The following is a 21,830-nucleotide window of genomic DNA, read 5'->3' as shown; positions in this document are numbered from 1 at the left end:
TATGTGGAAGCCTGGATGGGAGGGGGGTTTGGGGAGAATGGATACATGCATATGTAGGGCTGAGTCCCTTCGCCATTCACCCGAAACTACCACAGCACCACCGCAGCTGTACCCCAATACGAAATAAAAAGTCTAAAGTTTGAAAAAAAAAAGAAAAGAAAGAAACCCTTAAGGTAGTTGTTTTTCAGAAATAACTATTATTCCAAATAATCCTTATTCTGTTCCACTTAGGATTACATTTTTCATCTTTACTGTAGCACTTGACCACCAGGGAAATCCCAACAACTGCTTTCTTGTTAACAGAGAAACTGGACTTTTTTCCCTCTCAAATGGAATTTATATACCTCAAAGGGAGAAAAGGTTTACAGTAGAAAACAACAGGCCTGGACTCCGCTAGTGGTCCAGTGGTAAAGAATCCGCCTGCCTAAGCAGGGGACAAGGGTTCGATCCCTGGCCTGGGAGCTAAGATCCCACATGGCGTGAAGCAACTAAGCCTGAGTACCACAACTACCAAGCCCACACTCTAGTGTACATGCTCCTTGACAAGAGAAGCCACTGCAATGAGAAGCCCTCACTACAGAAAGCCCTCGTGCAGCAACAAAGCCAAAAAATTAATAAATAAGTACATAAATAAGTTTTTTTTTTTTTTTTAAAGAAAGTGACAGGTCTTAGGCATGGGTGCATAGCATAATAATGTTTGTCCTTCTGCGCTTCCAGAGGCAGACAACCAGGAAACAGAGAGCGGATCTATGACAAGGGGATCTTTACTTTTTTTTTTTTTTTCTTCTGTTTTGCCCCAACCCTGAGCTGTGCACTTGAATAATCTTGGCTTCCGGAGAGCAGGCTACTGTAATGATAATCCAGGAAGTAAACTGCTCTTTGAAAAGCAAAGGAGAAACCAATCGACTAAGTATTTATTTATATTTAATGCTCCAGGGCTTCTGTTTCCAGCTTTGAAGAGTTCCTGGCAAATGTTTCTTGAAGTCATTAATCCCAGGGGCAAATCTAAATGTCTCTGGGGTTGCTCCTGGTCCCTGGAGCCTGGCACACTGTGTATTTATAACCCATGAGCTTCCCAGAAAGAGACATGGGTAGGGAGGGGCTGGTGGCAGCAGAAAAGACAATAAGGAGTAGATCTGGTTTGAGTCTGCTGGAATCTCTGGTCAGAAATGAATTCTCTGGGATGCATGGATGGATTTGGTTTTTTCAAATGTCGATGACCTCCCACAGCTTTGCCCAGAAGTCAGGCACTGACCCCTTGACTCACCCAATCTGTCTGGCTCTGGCTCAGTCTGGAGATCCCTGGTGACTGACCTCAGCTCTGGCCCACGTCAGGGTGGGGTGGTGGACGTTTAGTTGCTCAGTCGTGTCCAGCTCTTTGCGACCCCATTGACTGTAGACCACCAGGCTCCTCTGTCCATGGGACTTTTCCAGGCAAGGTTACTGGAGTGGGTTGCCATTTACTTCCTCAGGGGATCTTCGCAACCCAGGGATCGAACCTGGGTCTCCTGCACTATAGGCAGATTCTTTACTGACTGAGCTACCAGAACCGACTTCAAAAGCACTTACTTTTTTTTTTTTTTTGTAATGTGCAAGCAATCTTAGTTCATGACAGAAAAGTTAGAAACTGCAAACAAGCAAAAAAAAGAAAAGAAATAGAAAAGAAATCCTACATGGTTCTCTCAAAGATAATCATGCTTGCTACATTTTACTTATTTATGCATACACAGAGACATATAATCAAAAAAGTATGATTCTGTGCATATTATTTTATAGCCTGTTTCCTTCACTTTAACAGTATTTTATTATAGACCAGTAAATATATACCAAGACCACTGTTTTTAAAAGGAATTCCCTGGCAGCCCAATGGTTAGGACTCCCTGCTTTCACGGTCATGGGCCTGGGTTCCATCCCTAGTTGGGGAGCTAAGATCCTGCAAGCTGCCTGGCACTGCCAATAAATAAATAAATAAAGGCTGTATAGATTATCACTGAATGTGTGCTCAGTTGCTCAGTCGTGTCTGACTCTTTGCAGCCCCATGGAAAGCCCCCTGCCAGCCTCCTCTGCCCATGGAATTTCCCAGGCAAGAATACTGGCATGGGTCGCCATTTCCTTCTCCAGGGAATCTTTCCAACCCAGAGATAGAACCTGTGTCTCTTGCATTGGCAGACGGACTCTTTACCACTAGTGCCACCTTAATGGCTGTATCAAAATACATTTAACCAGTTCCTCTATTTGGTGATTTAATGGCTACAGTCATTTGCTAGGCCTGATTTAACATAGTACCATAGACTGGGTGGCTTAACAACAGGAATTTGTTTCCTCTGCTGGAGGCTGGAAGACCCAGATGACAGTGTCAGCAGGGCTGGTTTCTTCTGAGGCTGCTGCTCTCGGCCTGTGGATGGCTGCCTTTAACTCGTGTCCTCCCCCCGTCTTCCCTCTGTCTTGTCTGTGTCCTAATCTCCTCTTCTTATAGGGACACCAGTCATACTGGATCAGCGCCCACCCTAATGACCTTGTTGTAACTTGACTACTTCCTTAAAAACCCCTGTCTCCAGAATGGAGCACTCCTATGCTGTTGGTACAGATACTATGGAGAACAGAATGGAGGTTCCTTAAAAAACTAAAAATAGAGCTACCATATGACCCTGCAATCCCACTTGTGGGCATATATCTGGAGGAAAACATAATTCAAAAGGATACTTGTACCCCAACGTTCATTGCAGCACTATTTACAAGAGGCAAGACATGGAGGCAACCTAAATGTCCATCGACAGAGGAATGGATAAAGTAGATGTGGTGCGTATATACAATGGACTATTACTCAGCTGTTAAAAAGAATGAAATAATGTCATTGGCAGCAGCACGGATGGCCCTAGAGAGTATCATACTGAGTGAAGTAAGTCAGAAAAGGAGAAATATCACATGACGTCCTTTATATGTGGAACCTAAAAAGAAATGACAGAAATGAACTAACGTATAAAACAGAAAGAGACTCATAGACTTAGAAAACGAACTTATGGCTGACAGGGGCAAGGGATAGTTAGGGAGTTTGGGATGGTCATGTACACACTGCTGTATTTAAAATGGATAACCAACAAGGACCTACTCTATGGCACAGGGAACTTGCTTGGTGTTATTTGGCAGCTTGGATGGGAGTGGGTTTGGGGGAGAATGGAAACATGTATATGTACGGCTGAGTCTCTTCACTGTTCATCTGAAACTACCACAGCATTGTCAATTGGCTATACTCCAATACAAAATAAAAAGTTAAAAAAAAAAACAAGCCCTGTCTCCAAATACAGTCACGTTCTGAGATACTGAAGGTTATGACTTCAATATGCAGATTGTGAGGGACATCCTCCAGCCCATTTTTAGAAGGCTTCCCATGGGCCAGGAACTGTGCTGAGTGCTTCACATAAGTCATCTCATTTAATCCCTTAATAACCCTAAGATGTAGGTACTATTACTAACTCCATTTCACACATGGCGACACCGTGGCACAGAGAGGTTCAGGAACTAACCTCAAGGTCACACAGCTAATAAGCAATGGAGTTGCATTCAAACCAGCCAGTTCAGCTTGAGTCTGTGCTTTTACACATTTTGATACCCTTGTAATTAACCTTGTAAGTTACGACTCTACTATTATTTCCTCTATACTTAATTGATTCCTTAGGGTAACATTCCAGGGTGAACGTGTATGAGTGTTTTAAGCATTTAAAAAAATATGTATTTTATTTATTTATTGACTGCTCCAATAAATAGTAGTTGCAGCATGCAAGCTATTTTTGCTGTGGCATGTGAATTCTTAAGAATTCAGCATAAGGGATCTAGTTCTCTCCCTGACCAGGGATCTAACCTGGGGCCCTTGCATTGGGAGTGCAGAGTCTTAGACACTGGACCATCAGGGAGGTCCCTAGCACTTTAGCACTTTAAACACAAAATTGCCTCCCACAACACGAGTTGCATTTACATTTCCAATGGCAGTGTATGAGAGGGGCTGAAAGACCCAACTCTTGGTGGTTGGGTCCAAGTCACTGGTGTGGGATCGTGTGTCTGTGCGCATTCACATCTGAGCCTTCATAAAACTGAAGACAGGCGCAGACCCAGGAAAAACGAGCCATGATCAGGCTCTGTGAAGTTCGTCTCTTAGACCTTCATTCTTAGTTTGTCCATCCTGTTGTGCAAAGAAGAATACAAAACAGTTACAAATGAAGTGGGCAGTTTGATGAACGATGTGCAACATAAATTTTATCTTGGAAGTGAAAAGAGAAATCCCATATAAATGCTTTTTGGTGTATTTTTTCTTAAGTTGGGTTTATTGAGGTATACTTTACAGACAGTAAACTTCACCTGTTTTAATTAATGTATTTTTTAAACTTTTTTTATTGTATTGGAGTATAGCCAATTAACGAACAATGTTGTGACCGCTTCAGGTGACGCTCAGGTTCTTGATGTCTCATTGCAGAAACAATACAGTGAGAGACAAAGTGATAGATGAGAGGTGGGTTTATTTAGAGAGAAACACACTCCGCAGAGTGTGGGCCATCTCAGAAGGTGAGAGGCCAAGTCACAGTTTTAGATATGGTTCTCTGAATTTTGATACACATATGCAGTCATGTAACCACCGCCACAATCAAGACATAGGACATTTCTATCAAAATTTTCTTTGTGGGGACTTCCTTGGTGGTCCAGGGCAGGGGGACGCGGGTTTGATTCCTGGTTGGGGAATTAAGGGTTCTGTGCCCTTAGGGCTCTGTGGCACAGCCAAAAAATCCAAGTTCCTTTGTGCTCTTCTGTCATCAAGCTCCATCCCCAACCCCTGGCAACTACTGATCTGTGCTCTGTCTCATGCATTTGCCTTTTCTGGGATGTTTCATAAGTGGGATCTTATACTGTGTGGCCTTTGGAATCTGGTTTCTTTCACTTCACCTGGACTTCCCAAGTAGCTCTAGTGGTAAAGGACCCGCCTGCCAATGCAAGAGACATAAGAGACCCAGGTTCGATCCCTGGGTCAGGAAGATCCCCTGGAGGAGGAAATGACAACCCACTTCAGTATTCTTGCCTGGAGAATTCCAAGGACAGGGGAGCCTGGCGGGTTATGGTCTATAGGGTGGCAGAGTCAGACATGACTGAGCACATTTGTTTCACTTAGCACAAAGCACCTGAGAGTCACCGCCTTGCTGTGTGCATCCTCTTACCACTGGGCAGTGTGGATGGAGTAGCTGGCAGTAAGTCTGGATATACCACAAGTTATTTTATTTTATCCATCCACCAGCTGAGCAGATACTTTCCAGCTTTTTACTATTGTGAATAAAAGCCGCTATAAACATTCCTGCACGTGTGTTTGTGTGAGCGTGTTTTCAGTAATCTTGGGTATATACCTAGAAGTGGAATTGCTAAGTCATGTCGTAAGAGTATGCTTAATTTATAAGAAACTGCCAAACTCCTTTGTGAAGTGACTGTCATCTGGCATTCCCATCCCCCACGTGTGAGAATTCCAGTTTCTTTGCTTTCTCATCAGAACTCGACATGGGCAAATTTCCTTTCCTTTCTTTCTCTCCCTCCCCTACCCCTTTCTTTTTGGTTTAGCCATATGAATAGGTATTTCTGGTTTGTAAATAAGTTCATTTATACCATTATTTTTAGATTATACATACAAGTGATAGCATATGCTATTTACCTTTCTCTTTTTGACTTACTTCACTTAGTATGATAATCTCTAGGTCTGTTGCAAATGGCATTTTTTCTTTTTTTATGACTGAGTAATATTCCATTGTATATATGTACCACATATACTTTATCCAGTCCTCTGTTGATGGGCATTTTGGTTGCTTCCATGTCCTGGCTATTATAAATACTGCTGTGATGTATCTTTCCAAATTGCAGTTTTCTCTGTAGATGACTAGGAGTGGGATTGCTATATCATATGATATATTACATTCCCACCAGCAGTGAGTATCTTTCAAGGTGTTCATTTGCCGTTCACATGTCTTCTTTGGTGAAGTATATGTTAAGATGCTTTGTCCATTTTTCAATTAAGTTGTTTGTTTTCTTATTATTGAGTTGTGAGAGCTCTTCACACATTTTGGATATCAATCCTTTATCGGCTCTGTCTTTTTCTCTCAGTTTGTGACTTGTTTTTTTAATTTTCTAAACCACATCTTTAGAAGAGAAGACATTAAACCTTTGATAAAGTCCAGTTTATGAACTTAAAAAAAAATAATGGTTTGTGCCTTTGTGTCCTCCCTACACAATTTTGCTTAACCCAAGGCCATAAATATTTTCTCCTGTTTCCTTTTAGAAATTTTATAGTTTTAGCTTTAGGGTTGTGGTCTGTTTAGAGTTAATTTTTGTATATGATGCAAGGGATGGGTTGAAATTCTTTTTTGGGGGGGGGCTTATGAATATTCAGCTGTTTCAGCTCTATTTGTTGAAGCATGAGGGCGTCTTATGATTTCTGATACATAATAAATCAGTAAGGAATGTGAATTATTTCTGCTGGAGAGCAGCGGGGATGAGACCTGGAGGCAGCTTCTGGAAGTCTCTAGTTCTGTGGAAGTCATGCTGAGCCCAGCCTCTTTCCTCCTGCTCAACCTTCAGATGTGAAGTGAAGGATGCTGAGAAGGAGGATTCCCACCTGGAACACCTTTCAGGGGCTCAGTAAAGGTGGTACCTGAGGGACTTCCCTGGTGGTTCAGTGATTAAGACTCTGAGCTCCCAATACAAGGGTGTGTGTTCGATCCCTGGTCAGGTAACTAAGATCCCACATGCCATGCAGCATGGCTCCAAAATAAAAAAAAATAGTAATTTAGAAGATTAAAAAACAACAAAAAAGATGTCACCTGAGATTGAGGGCGTTCTGGAGGCCCGTGTGGGAGGTGAGGAAAGCCTGTTTGCAGCCACCCTCGGCACCCCATGGATGCATTTCTGTGCCCCCAGAATCACAGACGACTCTGCTCCTTCCTTGTTCAGATGGAGACTCCAAGACTGAGAGAGGCCAAGGCACTTCTTCACGGTCATGTGGCCAGTGATTCCCACAGACCCTGATTCTGTGTTTTGCTGATTGAATATCCAGTTGCCTCCCAGATTGTCCACTGATGGGACTCTTAGCTTCTCAAAGTCACTGTGTCCAAGTCAGAATTCTTTCTTCTCCCTCCCACCCTTCACTTCCCCCCACCCCTTCTAGCTCTTTGGTTTCTTTTTAATTTTTGGCCACACTCCACGGCACATGGGACCTTAGTTCCCCAGCCAGGGATCGAACCTGCACCCCCTACATTGGAAGATGGAGTTTTAACTACCAGACTGCCAGGGAAGTCCCCAACTGCTCTCCATCTTGAATCTTCTGTTAGTAATGCTTTACCAACCACCCAGCTAAGAGCTGGGAAAAACTGAAGGCAAAAGTAGAAGAGGATGGTAGAGGATGAGATGGTTAGATAGAATCAGGACTCAATGGACATAAAGTTGAGCAAACTCCAGGAGATAGTGAAGGACAGGGAAGCCTAGTGTGTTGCACTTTACCGGGTCACGAAGAGTTGGACACGACTTAGCAACTGAATAACAACCAACCCCCCAGCTGCCCAAACAAGAAACCAGGAAGCCCCTAGACATGCCCTCCCTTTCCTCCCACACCAGCTTAGCACAAAGCTGAACTGCATCCTCCTTCCCAGCCCCTCTTAATGGTATGTCCTCCTTTTCACCCCCTCCCAGTACTCCCTTGATTCAGAAAGACACCATCTAGCATCTGGACCCTGGACATGTCTTTCCAGGTGGCTCCCCTTCTCCCCAATCTCCCCTCTATCACCTGCACCATCGCCAATTGATCTTTCCAGCATGCAGTCTTGATAACATCCCTTCTCAGCTTCAAACGCTTGTGGCTCTGTGTCGCCTCCTTGATAAAGATCAGACTCTCTAGCTTGGCAGGCTCAGACAATAAAGCATCTGCCTGCAATGAAGATCCCTGGTTCAATCCCTGGGTCTGGAAGATTCCCTGGAGAAGGGAATGGCTACTCACTCCAGTATTCTTGCCTGGAAAATTCCATGGACAGAGGTGGCTGGTGGGCTAGAGTCCATAGGGTTGCAAAGAGTCGGACACGACTGAGTGAGTAAACAGCAACAACGCCAGCTTGGCACTTGGTTCTGACACAGGCTTGGGCTACACACCCCGTCGCCCCTTGTACTATAGCAATAAAAGGCTCTTATTGTATGTCTGCTTCTCTTCCCATCTGACCACAATCTCACTATAACAGCATGTTTACACACCTGTCTTCCTTACTAGACTGTGACATGCTTGAGGGCAGGGCCTGTATTTTCCCTATAGAAGCACATTGCCCAGGATCTGGCATGAGCTCACTGAGGTCCAGTCATTCACTCGATAAACATTTGTTTAATGTCCACCATCACATGTCAGATTTACAGCAATATTAGGATGTCCTGTTGTCCCTTTGCCTCTTAATAATTTTAAACTGAAGATCAGGAGGGCTGAGTTTTAGGATGGTCTGAATCCTGATTACCTTGGAGTTATTTTCTTCAGTGAAGAATGGTTGTCAGTGAAAATGCCATCGTGAGAATAATCCCGTTTTGTGCTTAGTTGACCATTTTGGTATCTGGAAAACATGATAAATCAAGCAACAAGGCTTTGGGGGTCTTTCAGGCTGCTTTGGGAGGAGGATGAAGTGCTAGTGATGAAAGACAGGTCTGTTTCAAACAGAATTCATTGTTTTGCCACCATCTCTCCACCCCACAGGCTTACCACGGCGGCTCAGTGGTAGAAGAATCGGCCTGCAATGCAGGAGACACAGGTTTGATCCTTGAGTCAGAAAGATCCCCTAGAGAAGGAATAGGCAATCTACTCCAGTATTCTTGCCTGGAGAATCCCACGGATAAAGGAGCCTGGCAGGCTACAGTCCACAGAGTCACACAGAGTCAGACACAAATGAAGCGACTTATTGCACACACGTGCAGAAATCTTCATTGCAGTGCTTGGTCTTCTCTAGTTGTGGCAATCAAGCCCAGTAGGTGTGGCGCGCTAGCTTAGCTGCCCCTTGGCATGTGGGATCTAAGTTCCTGGACCGTGGGTTGGACCTTTGTGCTCTGCACTGGGAGGTGGATTCTCAACCAATGAACCATCAGGGAAGTCTCTTTGTCTTCTTTTTCTGGGTAGATGCTCCCATGCAGCACAGTTACTGGTAAAGCTGCCCCCTCCCTCCCTCCATTCATTCATTCGCTATAAGGCTGGTATCTGTTTTTCCTAATGTCTCCCACCCAGTACAGGGACTTCGCAGACAGAAGCCATCCTTGGGGGCTGGGCCAAGTGTAAAGTCTTAGCGCACTGCCTTGCTTGCCATCAATGCCCTGACTTCCTTCCTGAACACCTCCTTGGGTTGTTTCCTTCCTCTTCCTTCCTTCTTTAGAATAAACTCTCTCGGACTTCCCAAGTGGTGCAGTGGGTAAGAATCCACCTGCCAACGCAGAGGACATGGGTTCGATCCCTGGTCCGGGAAGATTCCACATGCTGTGGAGCAACTAAGCCCATGTCCCACAACTACTGAAATCTGCGTGCTCTATAGGGTCCACGACATAGAGCAGCCCCCGCTCTCCCAAACTGGAGAAAGCCCTCGAGCACCAATGGAGGCCCAGCATAGCCATAAATAAATGAAATTATGTCTTTTTAAGAAAGAATACCCTCTCTCTCCTTTAGGAACTCCCCTGTATAAAATCCCAATGTGCTCTAAAGTCTGGCCTTCCAGAAACAGACCACTGAAACTTCCACAGACAAACCTCCCCACCGTGTCCAAGGGTCAGGTTTCCATGTGGAGAATCGTCTCTTGGGCACATCTTTTTTTTCCCCAACAGTTTCATCTCTTTCTCTAAAATGAACTATCAGTCATTTGAGGAGCGAGAAAGACTGAGTAGGAGGGAAATCTGCAGCAAAAAGAGGCTAATTTGAGGACCTGGAGAAAAAGAAATCCTGAGGAGACAGGAATGGGAGTCTCTCAGAGGAACCCAGGGGTCGGAGATTTCAGCAGGTCGCTGGTGACCTTCGAGTCCCTCCTGATCCTGTTCACCCCCAGCCCGTCTCTCAGGGGGTCAGCACCACCCCCTTCCCCCTTGCCACTGCCTTCCACACCCTGCCTGTCACCCGTCTGTCACCTTCTGTCTTACTTCTTCCAAATGTCTCTAAGGGACTTCCTTGGTGGTTCAGTGGTTGAGACTCTGGTCTGCCACTGCAGGGGGGCACGGGTTGGATCCCCAGTCTGGGAAATAAGAGCCCATATGCCGAAGGCCAGAAAAAAAGAGGGAAGGCAGAGAGAACATGGGGCCACCCACAGTGCTGGAGTCATTAACCTCTGCCTCACCTGTTTTTAAAAAAAAAGTCTCTAAGATTAGCCGTTTCTTTTCCATCCCATCTCTTTCCATCACTAAGGCTGATCTTGCTCTTCTGTATCGGTTCTGCCTCTAATCACCAGCAATCCTCCAAATACACCCCTCTAATGGTGCCCCATCCTGGGTTAAAGAAATGTCAGCCCACGCCAGCGGGGGGCAGGGGAGGGAGGGACAGGGATGTGCTTCCTTGAAAGAAACCCTTCACTGCAGCTTCCAGAGGGTTCATGTCGCATGCAGCCACCCCCTCCACTACCTGAGATGGTCCTTTCTCCTGTCCTCCTGCCTGCATCCTACCTACCACCCACAGACCATCCTCTCCAGCACATCTTCTCATCTCCTGCTTTGCTTGCACATGGAACATGCCTACCCCAGCTGTGGACTGTGACCATCCTACTACTGGTTAGAATATCACTTTCAACCAAAAGCCTTTGCAAAATTCACAGAGCCTTGTGGTCTGTAACATCAATTGTAAAGACCCAAATGGAGCTTCACTAAAGACAGATTTCTAAGGGCAGGGATGGTAGTTTAGCGTCAGATTGTTTCAAGTGATCCCACGGCTGTTAGTTTTGTCCTCCCCATCTGTCTGCAGCTGCCGGAGGGGCGTCAGATCTCCCACAGAGTGTGACTTGGGGCGGAGTGTGACTCGGGGCGGGGCTCAGGGGACCACTCACTAAACACATCTTAATTGATTTATTGATTTCTTCATTCTGCCTTCAACAAACATTTATTTACTGCCTGCAGAGAACTCCCAAGTAGACTCTTACTTCTCTGCCCAAACTGCACTGAAATCTCCAGTGCCTGCCTGAAAGGGAACTTGGGCAAACAGAAGCAGCCGGATGGAGAGCAGGTCTGGCTGCCTCCAGCTCCCCTCGAGCTGCTCCCGGCTGCAAGGGCTGGGACGTGTGGTGCGGAAAGTGCACTTGCCACGTGCTGTTTGCTCAGCAATAACCCTCCTGAAGCACATGTCTGTTGGTGAGAACTCGGCCTGAAAAAGTCAACAGACGGCTTCTGGCTGCTTCCCCAGGAGCGTTGGGCTACTGATGCCCGTAACGCACATCCGGGACTTCCTGTCCTCCGTTTAGTAATTGCAAAGGGAATCCTGGCTTGGCTTCCCCTTCTCATGGGCCTGTGGTTGGGGCTTCCTTGAGGGAGGCGGCTTGGGAACCTGTTTCTAGAAGTGGCTCCTCCAACTGCTGCCCCTCCCCACCTGGCTGAAGCTCCCTGGATGCTCAAACCAGAAGCCACATCTGAGTGGATATGTGGACAGTGGATGCTGAGGGCCAGGGGGTGGTACTGAGGCAAAGGAAGGGTCATGGGAGAATTGACTGGCAATAGTGCTCAGTCGTGTCTGACTCTTTGTGACCCCATGGACTGTAGCATCCCCAGGCTCCTCTGTCCATGGGATTTCCCAGGCAAGAATACTGGAGTGGGTTGCCATTTCCTCCTTCAGGGAATCTTCCTGCCCCAGGGATTGAACCCATGTCTCCTGCATTAGCAAACAGATTCTTTACCATTGAGCCACCAGGGAAGCCCTGGCAACAGAAATGAACACATATCTTCGGTTCACATTGAAAGACCTAGTCAATGATTACATGTTTTTATTATTTACCTGGTAAAAATTCCCTTAAAAAAAAGAGAGAGAGAGACGGACAGGAGGTTTGATGCTTCCCCTGAATTTAAGGCTCCGTCTAGTGCTTTTGTGGCCGTCTTTGTCCCTCCGAAACCTCTGGCTTCTGGGCTAGGCTCCGAGCAAGGAAATCAGTGGGAAGGGCTGAGGTCTGCTGATCTTGGCCTGGAAGAGGGTCTGCTTGGAGCAGAAAGTTCGGAGCCAGAGGCAGGCTGTGGCCCAGTGAGGTGATTCTCCCAGCCTCCAGATGACAAAGGTTGCATTTACACCTGGCCAGGAGGTTTAATCATCTACCATTTCCAAACACAGCAGGCTAACAACCGGCTGGCCTGAAAATCATAAATTAAAAAAAATCACCGACAAAAGGCAGCGTAAGAGGAAGGAGGGAAGAAGTGGGTCAGTGTCTTTGCTCGTGAGGGCCCTGGCTGGGGGGACTTTGGATAGAAGGGCTGTAGAGGGGGGCCATGGTGGGGCCTGAGTGAGAGTCTTGGGTGGGCGGCTTTGAGTAGGAGGCCTCTGGAGGGGGGCCATGGATGGGGGCTATTGGGGGTTGTGGGTAGCCCCTTGGTGAAGAGTTGGGGGTGGTGTCCCTTGGAATGCCTGGGCCGAGAGGCTGAATGGTATTCTACAGGTGAGCTGACTCAGCCCAGTTGTCACGGGCTCCATGAGAAAATGGTCACCTGCCCCACGGGTTGTCTTTCTCACGTGACTCTGAGCAAAGATGTCTCTGCCATAAAGATCTTCCTTCAGAGGCTTGCGGAGAGGGCTGTGCCCTGTTGCTGGCTTGTCTATGCCATCGCCTTCCGGTTAGAGGTAGTCCAGCTAGGCACCAGGCAGTCTGGCCTAGGGTTGCCCACTCCCCGCCTCATGCCAGGCAGTCTGAGTTCAAGTCTCAACTCCAACATTCACTTGTGGCCTTGAGCAGGTAACTTCAGCTTCCTAAGCCTGTTTTCCCACCTATAAAATGTGGATGGTACTTGTCCCTGCCTCATAGTTGCCAGGGAGAAATGAGATCACATGGGATTGCTACTGCTTGGAAAAATGCACGATTTGTTTGGGGCATGAATGGTCAACTTAGGTGCAGAGTGATAGTGGCTGTGCTCAAGGTGTGTGAACCAAAATGATGCTGAATTTCCAGGTGGAAGAAACTAGGAGGCACTTGCACTCAGGGAATGGTGTTTATATGTTAATTTTTCATGCGTTGCTTTGAACCACTGAGAAAGAGCTATAGAGCCTCACTGATGAATAGGAGCTCCATAATAACATTTTTATGGCAGAGGAATGAACCACCTCTTCAGTGATTAGCAATAAATATTATTGAATGTCTGCTATATATATGACATGCTGGGCAGTGAGGGGACGTGGCAGAATTGATCCAGGCCCTCCTCCCTCAATAAATTTACCATCTTGATAGGGGACAAGACATACATGTAAATAGATAACCAACAACTCAAGATAACATATGTCAAATGCCAGAAGAGTTGTATCGTAGACAAACGAACTTGTGTCTTATCTTCCACTCACTTCATGAAAACAGAAACCACATCTGTCTTGTTCACCACGAGGTCCCCTCTGCCCATGTCTGCATTATCGCTAAGACTTACTGAGCATTTAACTGTCATCCAGGCACCTTTGCCCTTTCTAGGTATTAAGTCCTCTAAGCTTATAATACAGACTATAATGGAGATACATCAACAGCTGCCCCCCTGCCCCCTGCCTTTTTTTTTTTTTTTCGGCTGTGCCATGAAGCTTGCAGGATCTTAGTAATAGTTCCTGGACCAGAGATGGAATCTGTGTCGCTGGCAGTAGAAGCATGGAGTCCTAACCACTGGACAGCCAGGCAAGTCCCAATAGCCCCGTTTTTAAGATTTTAAGGAAAGTGAGGCACAGGGAGATGGAAAACTTGCTTTTGTAACGTCAGACACAGACAGCTGCTGTCTTCCTGTGCCTGGTGCCGTGGCTAGCATGGGGGACAGGAAAACATGTTCATAGGGACCCCCCAACATCCCAGGCGCTGTGCTAGGCCCTTTAAGTGAACAGTCTCACATCATCTTCACACGATACTTCCTGCAGGAGAATCTCATGTTGCTCATGTTAAGGAACAAGTGGGTCAGAGAGGTCAAGATCATGCCCAAGTTCTGGGTTGGTAGGGGGCACTGCCTGAATCTACTCCCTAACCAAGGGACTGGGGACTTCCCGGGTGGCACTAGTGGTAAAGAACCCACCTGCCAATGCAGGAGACCTTACAGATGTGAGTTTGATCCCTGGGATGGGAGGATCCCCTGGAGGAGGGCAAGGCAACCAACTCCAGTATTCTTGCCTGGAGAATCCCATGGACAGAGGAGCCTGGTGGGGCTACAGTCCATGGGGTCTCAAAGATTCAGAAGTGACTGAAGTGACTTATTTAGCGTGCATGCACTCACCAAGGGACTGACCTGGATCAGCGCAAGCATTTGGAGTTCAGAGGATGGGGTGGTGAAGGAAGTCTTCTCCCAGAAAGAGTAGATGGATTCTCCAGAAGGAACCAGATTCAGATCAGTGGGGAGCATGAGAAAGAGGAGGAAATGCAGTGGGAAGGCTGCATAGGACCCTTGTTGGGTGTTTGTGGCAGCCTCCTGGCTGGAGAGAAGGGCATGTGTGGGTTGGCAGGGGCTGGGACAGGGCGGAAGGGAGATCTGGGATAGATTATAAAAGGCCTTGAGTACCAGGCAAAGGAGGCGAGTTCCTGAAGGACGAGATTTCACAGAAATAAGCTGGCCACGTTTGGAGGGCTTAATGTATCTGGATCTCTGGCCGGGTCCAAACAAATGATAAGCCTGGCATGGCCTTTCGTTTCTTCAAGCTTTAGTTATAGTGAGTTACATAACATCTTTAATCAAGGCCACTGGAAAATTACACAAAACGTTTGTTTCATATGGCATGGGAAAATGTAAAAGCCTTGCAGAGGGATGCCAGCGCCTCCCTCCCTCCCTTTCTTTCTGCTCCTACTTTTCAGTTACCAGGCGCTCTGAAGTGGCACTGCCCTGTGACTGTGGAAACGGAGCTGGCAGTGAGGCACAGGGTGTGGACTGTAAGGCAGCAGGAGAGCTCAGTGCCGCTAGAAAGTGGTCATTTCAGCGCCAGGGACCCCGGGGTTCCGGCCCCAGAGCTCTCGGTGCCACTGCCACTAGTTTGGGCTCCAATTGCGTGTGTGACCTTTAACCCTGATGCTGACGACTCCAAGGTTTTGTTTTTCCACCTGTGCAAAGGAAGACCTAGTTCTGCTGCCTTTGCTCGAATGAGCGAGGAGGTTTGCTGAAGACCAGTGGGAACCCGGACATGACGCAAGCAGCAGAGTTACCACTCTGGGTAGAATCCTATGGTGGAAGCACTTCCCTGTTGGCTCCATTATAAAGGCAGCATCTCAGCAGCCAGACCTGCTCTGTCTGCTACTGGGAAGCCTGGATGGGGATGGAGGCAGGGGGAGGAAGCCAGTGGAATAAAGACATCTAGACTGTTTATTGCTCTTTTGTTAGTGTTTCTTATTTTGTTTGCTGTGTTTCCCGGGCCTATGTGTGTGTGCTCATTTGTGTCTGACTCCTAGCAACCGCATGGACTGTAGCCCGCCAGGCTCCTCTGTCCATGGGATTTTTTTTTCAGGCAAGAATACTGGAGTGGGTTGCTATTTCCTCCTCCAGGAGATCTTCCCAACCCAGGGATCAAACCCAGGTCTCTTACATCTCCTACATTGGCAGGCAGATTCTTTACCACTAGCGCCACCTAGGAGGCCCCTCTCGACTTTTGGAAAGTTTAAAAAAGAAAAAATGTAAGTGGGGTATCTGACAGCTTGTTCTTTGATGAGAAGTATCTAAACTTAGCCAATGGTAAAAGTCAGAAGATGGTGCTGGTATTTAGCTCTCTAATTTAGTATGCAAATCTTTGTATTTCTTCTTCTTCTTTTTTTTTTTTTTGATTGTTTTATTTTTTGGCCACATCTTGAGGCAGGTGGGATCTTTGTTCTCCCAACAGGGATTGAACCCACACACCCTTCACTGGAAGTGAGGAGTCTTAACCACTGGACTGTCAGGGAAGTCCTTATATTTCTTTTTTGGAAAATAATTTTTTTTAAGGGCAAAAATGGTTCCTTAAATTACCAAAAAATAATTGTTAAAATGTCCTTCATAACTGTTGCAAAATCTTCTCTCACTTGTTCTAAGCCTCAGAAAAGTCAAATTTGAAGGAGACATGGGGTGGATTGCGGGTCACGTGGAACTTATCGCGGAGGGGCAGACTCGGCTGAAAATAGGTTTGGGATTTTCCTCAAAAGTCTCCATATTTTCCAAATGGATATTTGGAAACCTTTGATTAGGCAAGCTGGCTTTCTTGTTTTCCTGTCCCCTTACAAGATTCAAACTCAGTTGGCCACCCACTGATACAAATCTTTAAATAAACTAAATCCTTCCTTTGAACACACTAGTCCCTTGCTTGCTATCTTATGAAGATGTCTGGGGAAGAGGCTCAGCAGAGGCCAGTGTGTCTGCCCTTTGTTAAGCAGACCTGGAAGGCGATAGGTCTCTTGGAGAGAATTCAGGGAAGGACAGACCACAAAACACGCCTGCGGAATCTGGCTCCTGACCCCTTCCTGTCACTGCACCACTGTGTGGGCGGGTGGGTGGGTGGGGTAGAGTGTTTGTAGTGTGTGTGGGTGTTGATAGTGGAAGATGCTGATTCTGTAGAGATCGATATTTTCATCGAGCCTTGTGCCTTGTGGTAGGACGGGAGAAATGTGGACAACAGAATTTTAAAAAATATTATTTGGAGACTTCCCTGGCAATCCAGTGGTTAAGACTCTGCCCTCCTAATGCGGGAGGCACAGGTTCAATCCCAGGTTGGGAAACTAAGATCCTGCATGCTGTATGGTGTGGCCAAAAAATAAATAAATAGAATAAAAATATTTTTATTGATATATAAGTGACATATAACATTATATTAGTATGAGGTGTACAACATAATGACTTGATATTTGTGTGTATTGGGAAATGATCACTATGTCCATCACCACACATAGCTACAAATCTGTTTTTCTTGTGATAAGAACTTTTAAGATCTGCCTTCATAACATCTGTCAAATATACTACTGAGTACTGACTATTATTGATTATAATCAATACTGAGTATATTCAGTATAATCAGTACTATTATTGGTTATAATAACCACAGTGTACATTACATCTCCATGACTCATTAAAAAATTTTTTTAAAAAGTTATCATATTACCTAAATACAAGTTTTCTTTCTGCTCCCTTCCCGCACCTTCCAGTGTTCCACATTTTCTCTCATTTCTTCATTTCACTATTTTCTTTAAATGGCTCCTTTCTGCTCCCATCTTCTTTAATTTTCTTATCATCATCTCCTTCTCTATTTTTTACTTTTTTATTTTCCCCCTATTTCTCTTCATCCTACTATTACACTTTCTTGCTCCTTCTTATCTTTTTGTCTCTTTCTACTCTCCCTGGAAGCTGGAAGTTGAAGAACTTGATCTTTACCTAGAGCAGAGCCAGAAGCATCAGTTATACTGATTTCATGTTTCTCTAAAATAAAGACTGCCAGCATGAGAGATTGGTGGAGTGCCCAGGCTCCACTTTTGTTCTAAATTCTCAACTGACCTCGTGATTTTAAGAGCTGCTCATTAAATGGAGGTGGCTATCTTTTTCTAACTTTCTATCTGGGCTTCCCAGGTGGCATTAGTGGTAAAAAAAACTTGCCTGCCAATGCAGGAGAGGTCCTGGGTCAGGAAGATCCCCTGGAGCAGAGTGGCAACCTGCTCCAGTATTCTTGCCTGGAGAATCCTGTGGACAGAGGAGCCTTGTGGGCTACAGTCAGTGGGATTGAACAGAGTTGGATACAACTGAAGCAACTTTGCAGGCTTGCATGATGGCCAATCTTTCTAGCAGGTGGTGAGCTGGATAGGAGCAAAAGTGCCAAGTGGGTGATATGGATTTGGTGAGAAAGTTGTGTTGGAGCCAGTTCGGGCTGATTTGCATTCTCTTTACCTGATGGTTACAGTGGGGATCCCCAGAGTTTTATGAATGTGAAGGGAAGCTTTAAAAGTAATTTGTGCAAAGTAAGATGTCACAGTTGCATAAAACTGGTAAAATAATCAAGCTGGGGGTATGGGAGTCTGGAGAACAGAGATGATCTAAGCTAAGGACTGTCTGAAAGCATTTTCCATTTTCAGAGTTCAGCAGCTCCGAACCCCTAGTTGCTATTTCCTATTCGTCTCTACATTCGTGTTCTCCTGCCAGCAAAGTCTGGGCTTCAGCACAGTAGTCAGGGCTCAAGGCTGAGACTAGGTCTGAATTCCAGCAAGATAACCTCCCCAAGACTCACTTACCTCGACCACAAATAGGTACAATAGGGCCTGTTGTTAAAGTAGATGATCCGAGGTAAATGCTGGGTGCTGCGTCTGACCATAATAGGTGCTCAGATTGTAATCATTATTATTACCCACTATTGAGAAAGTCCTGGGTCTCAAGAGGACTTACTCTTCCTCCCTCCTTCAGGGAGAGTCAGAGGAATCCAAGCTCCACCCCAGGCCGGAGCCCAGGCTGGTTTTGCCCTCTTCGTGGTGAGCCAAAAACTATGTTGAGGGGAGACTTAAAAAAAAAGTTTTTTGGGACTTCCCTGGTGGTCCAGTGGTTAAGACTTTACACGTCCACTCCAGGGGGTTAGGGGTTCCATTCCTGGTTGGTGAACTGAGGTCCCGCATGCTGGGTGGTGTGGCCAAAAAATAAATAGAGAATTAGCTTTAAAAATTCGATTACCAAAAAATGTCTTCTTTTAGTGTTGAGATAGACACTTCCCTTTTATCAGTTATCTATTACTGTGTAACAAGTCAACTCCAAATGGCCTCAAACAATAACCATTTTTATTTACTCATGAATCTGTGGGTCAGTAATTTGGGTTGGGCTCAGCTGGACAGTTCTCCTGGTCTTGTCTGGGTCTGCTGATGGGTCAGTGGGGTGAGGGCTCTCTTCCTGTGGTCCGTCACCCTCTAGAAGGCAAGCTCGGGTTCTCCCCATGGAGGCAGCATTATCAGAAGGCAATAGAAGAAGCTGCAATACATTTTGAAGCCTAGACTGGAACGTTGCCCTTCTTCCACAACCAACTGAATCAGATTCAGACTCTAGATAAACAGGCTTTAACTCTTGATGCTGAAACACAGCCAAGCCCCTCTGAGAAGGGATGCGCATGCAGGAGGGGGAGAAATTATTGTGCCCACTTTTGGCCTATGATTTATATACCAAACTCCAACTCTGGCCATAGTCAAGTACATCCCTCTTCCAGAGAAAACACTTCTTGGGACTTCCCTGATGATCTAGTGGCTAAGAATCTGCCTTCAAATGCAGGGGACATGGGTTTGATCCCTGGTCAGGGAACCAAGATCCCACATGCTGGGGCAACTAAGCCAGAGAGTCACAACTAGAGAAGACTTCAAGCTGTAATGAATACCCAGTGCAATCAAAGCAAACAACAAAAATACAAACCAAGCAAAGGCGTATAAGATGGTGATGGGGGAATTATCTCAGCCATTTTTGCCAAAACCTTAGTCTTCAACATAGTGTTTCTCTTTCCCCTCCCAATTCTATATATCACATAAAAAAAAATCATCCCTCCCCATATTTGTTAACCTGTACAGCATGTCCTGAGCTGCTTCTACCACTCAACTCTCCCCTGGGAGAAAACGGTCAGGCATCCACTTAAAGCCGAAACTCCTCTGCGTCGCTCCCTATTCCACACCTTTCTCTTGAAAAGCCAATAAAAAGGTGAGGCAGGGCAGTAGCAAATTCCCCTTCGGGTGCTCCTGTCTATTTTTTGTAAGAGTCCACACACACAAGTCACTGTTTAACTTCCCAGGTATTATATTTTACTTTCTGATGTCTTAGTCACTTCCAGAATCCTGAGAATAAAGTTGAGGGGATAGGTGAAAATGACTCTCTCTCACATTCCTCCCAGTCTCTGGCTTAGATGGAAAGAAAACTAGCCATTCCCAAGTCCCCATGGCCTCTCCTACTTGAGTTAGAATGTGCATAAAATATTGTATTTAAATGTTGCTTCAACAGTTCATGGATATTCTGATCATCTTAAAGTTTTTCAGTCTACCAATTGTTAGAAGCTGTGAAGTTGTTTTCTTAAGGTGTAAAAATACATTAGTTGTGATTATTAAAAATATGTATAAGAAAGTCCTCTTCCATAAAGATGAAATGATTTCAAACCTTTCGAAGTGACCAGAAATCAACTGGGAAATTTGGAGCATTACAAGGGAAAAATGAAAAAGGCCCATTTGTATATTAAGTTATTTTGCAATTTTCCTCCAAAAAAGGAAAAAAAACCCCAAAGGTTTTCCACCCAAAACAGCCTCAACAATTCTGAGTTTTTCTCTGAACCCTGACTGTCCTTGGTCCACATTCCCAGCTGATTTTTGTGACCCGAAAATCTGTTTACTTCCAGAAGAAACATGTAAAAGGAAACACTCAAGGGCACCTCTTTCAACACTGACCTTCACAACATTTTGGCTCATTCAGCTCAGCTACTTAAGAACCAACCAGACACCCAAACTCTGAAGGAGTTTGGGGGAGGCCACAAGAGTGAGAACAATAGCTTTTGTACACTTTAAAAAATGTATTTTATTAAAAAAATTAAAAAAAAATTTTTTTGCCTCACTGTGTGGCATGAGGGACCTCAAATGAATCCATGCCCTGTGCAGTGGAAGCAGGGTCTTCATTACTGGGCCACTCTCATGGCAAAAAGCAAAGAGGAACTAAAGAGCCTCTTGATGAGCGTGAAAGAAGAGAGTGAAAAAGCTGGCTTGAAACTCAACATTAAAAAAACTAATATCATGGCATCTGGTTCCATCACTTCTGGCAAATAGATGGGGGACAAGTGGAAATAGTGACATTTTCTTGGGTTCCAAAATCACTGTGGATGGTGACTTCATCCTTGAAAGAAAAGCTATGACAAACCTAGACAGCATATTAAAAGCAGAGACTTCACTTTGCCGACAAAGGTCTGTACAGTCAAATCTATGGTTTTTCCAGTAGTCATGTATGGATGTGAGAGTTGGACCATAAAGAAGGCTGAATGCCAAAGAATTGATGCTTTTGAATTGTGGTGCTGGAAAAGATTCTGAGAGTCCCTTGGACAGCAAGGGGATCAAACCAGTCAATCTTAAAGGAAATCAACCCCGAATATTCATTGGAAGGACTGATGCTGAAGCTGAAGCTCCAATACTTTGGCCACCTGATGTGAAGAGCCAGCTCACTGGAAAAGACCCTGATGCTGAGAAAGATTGTGGGCGGTAGGAGAAGGGGACTACAGAGGACGAGATGGTTGGACATCACCGACTCAATGGACATACATTTGAGCAAACCCCAGGAAACAGTGAAGGACACAGAAGCCTGATGTGCTTCAGTCCATGGGGTTGCAAAGAGTTGGACATGACTTAGCGACTGAACAACCACCACCCCCACTGGACCACCAGGGAAGTCCAGCCCTTGTGCACTTCTACAAGCATCTCTCACAACTCTACACAACTCTGTAAAGTGAAGTGAAGTCACTTAGTCGAGTCCGACTCTTTGCAACCCCATGGACTGTAGCCTACCAGGCTCCTCCATCCATGGGATTTTCCAGGCAAGAATACTGGAGTGGGTTGCCATTTGGAGATCTTCCCGACACGGGGATTGAACCCGGGTCTCCCGCATTATATGTAGATGCTTTACTGTCTGAGCCACCAGGGAAGTCAACTCTGTAAAACCTGGGACATGTTTCCCATCAACTC

The sequence above is a fragment of the Bos indicus genome, chromosome 24 (genome assembly GCF_029378745.1).
Source record: "Bos indicus isolate NIAB-ARS_2022 breed Sahiwal x Tharparkar chromosome 24, NIAB-ARS_B.indTharparkar_mat_pri_1.0, whole genome shotgun sequence".
In the NCBI taxonomy this organism is placed as follows: Eukaryota; Metazoa; Chordata; class Mammalia; order Artiodactyla; family Bovidae; genus Bos; species Bos indicus.
This window is presented reverse-complemented; position numbering follows the sequence as displayed.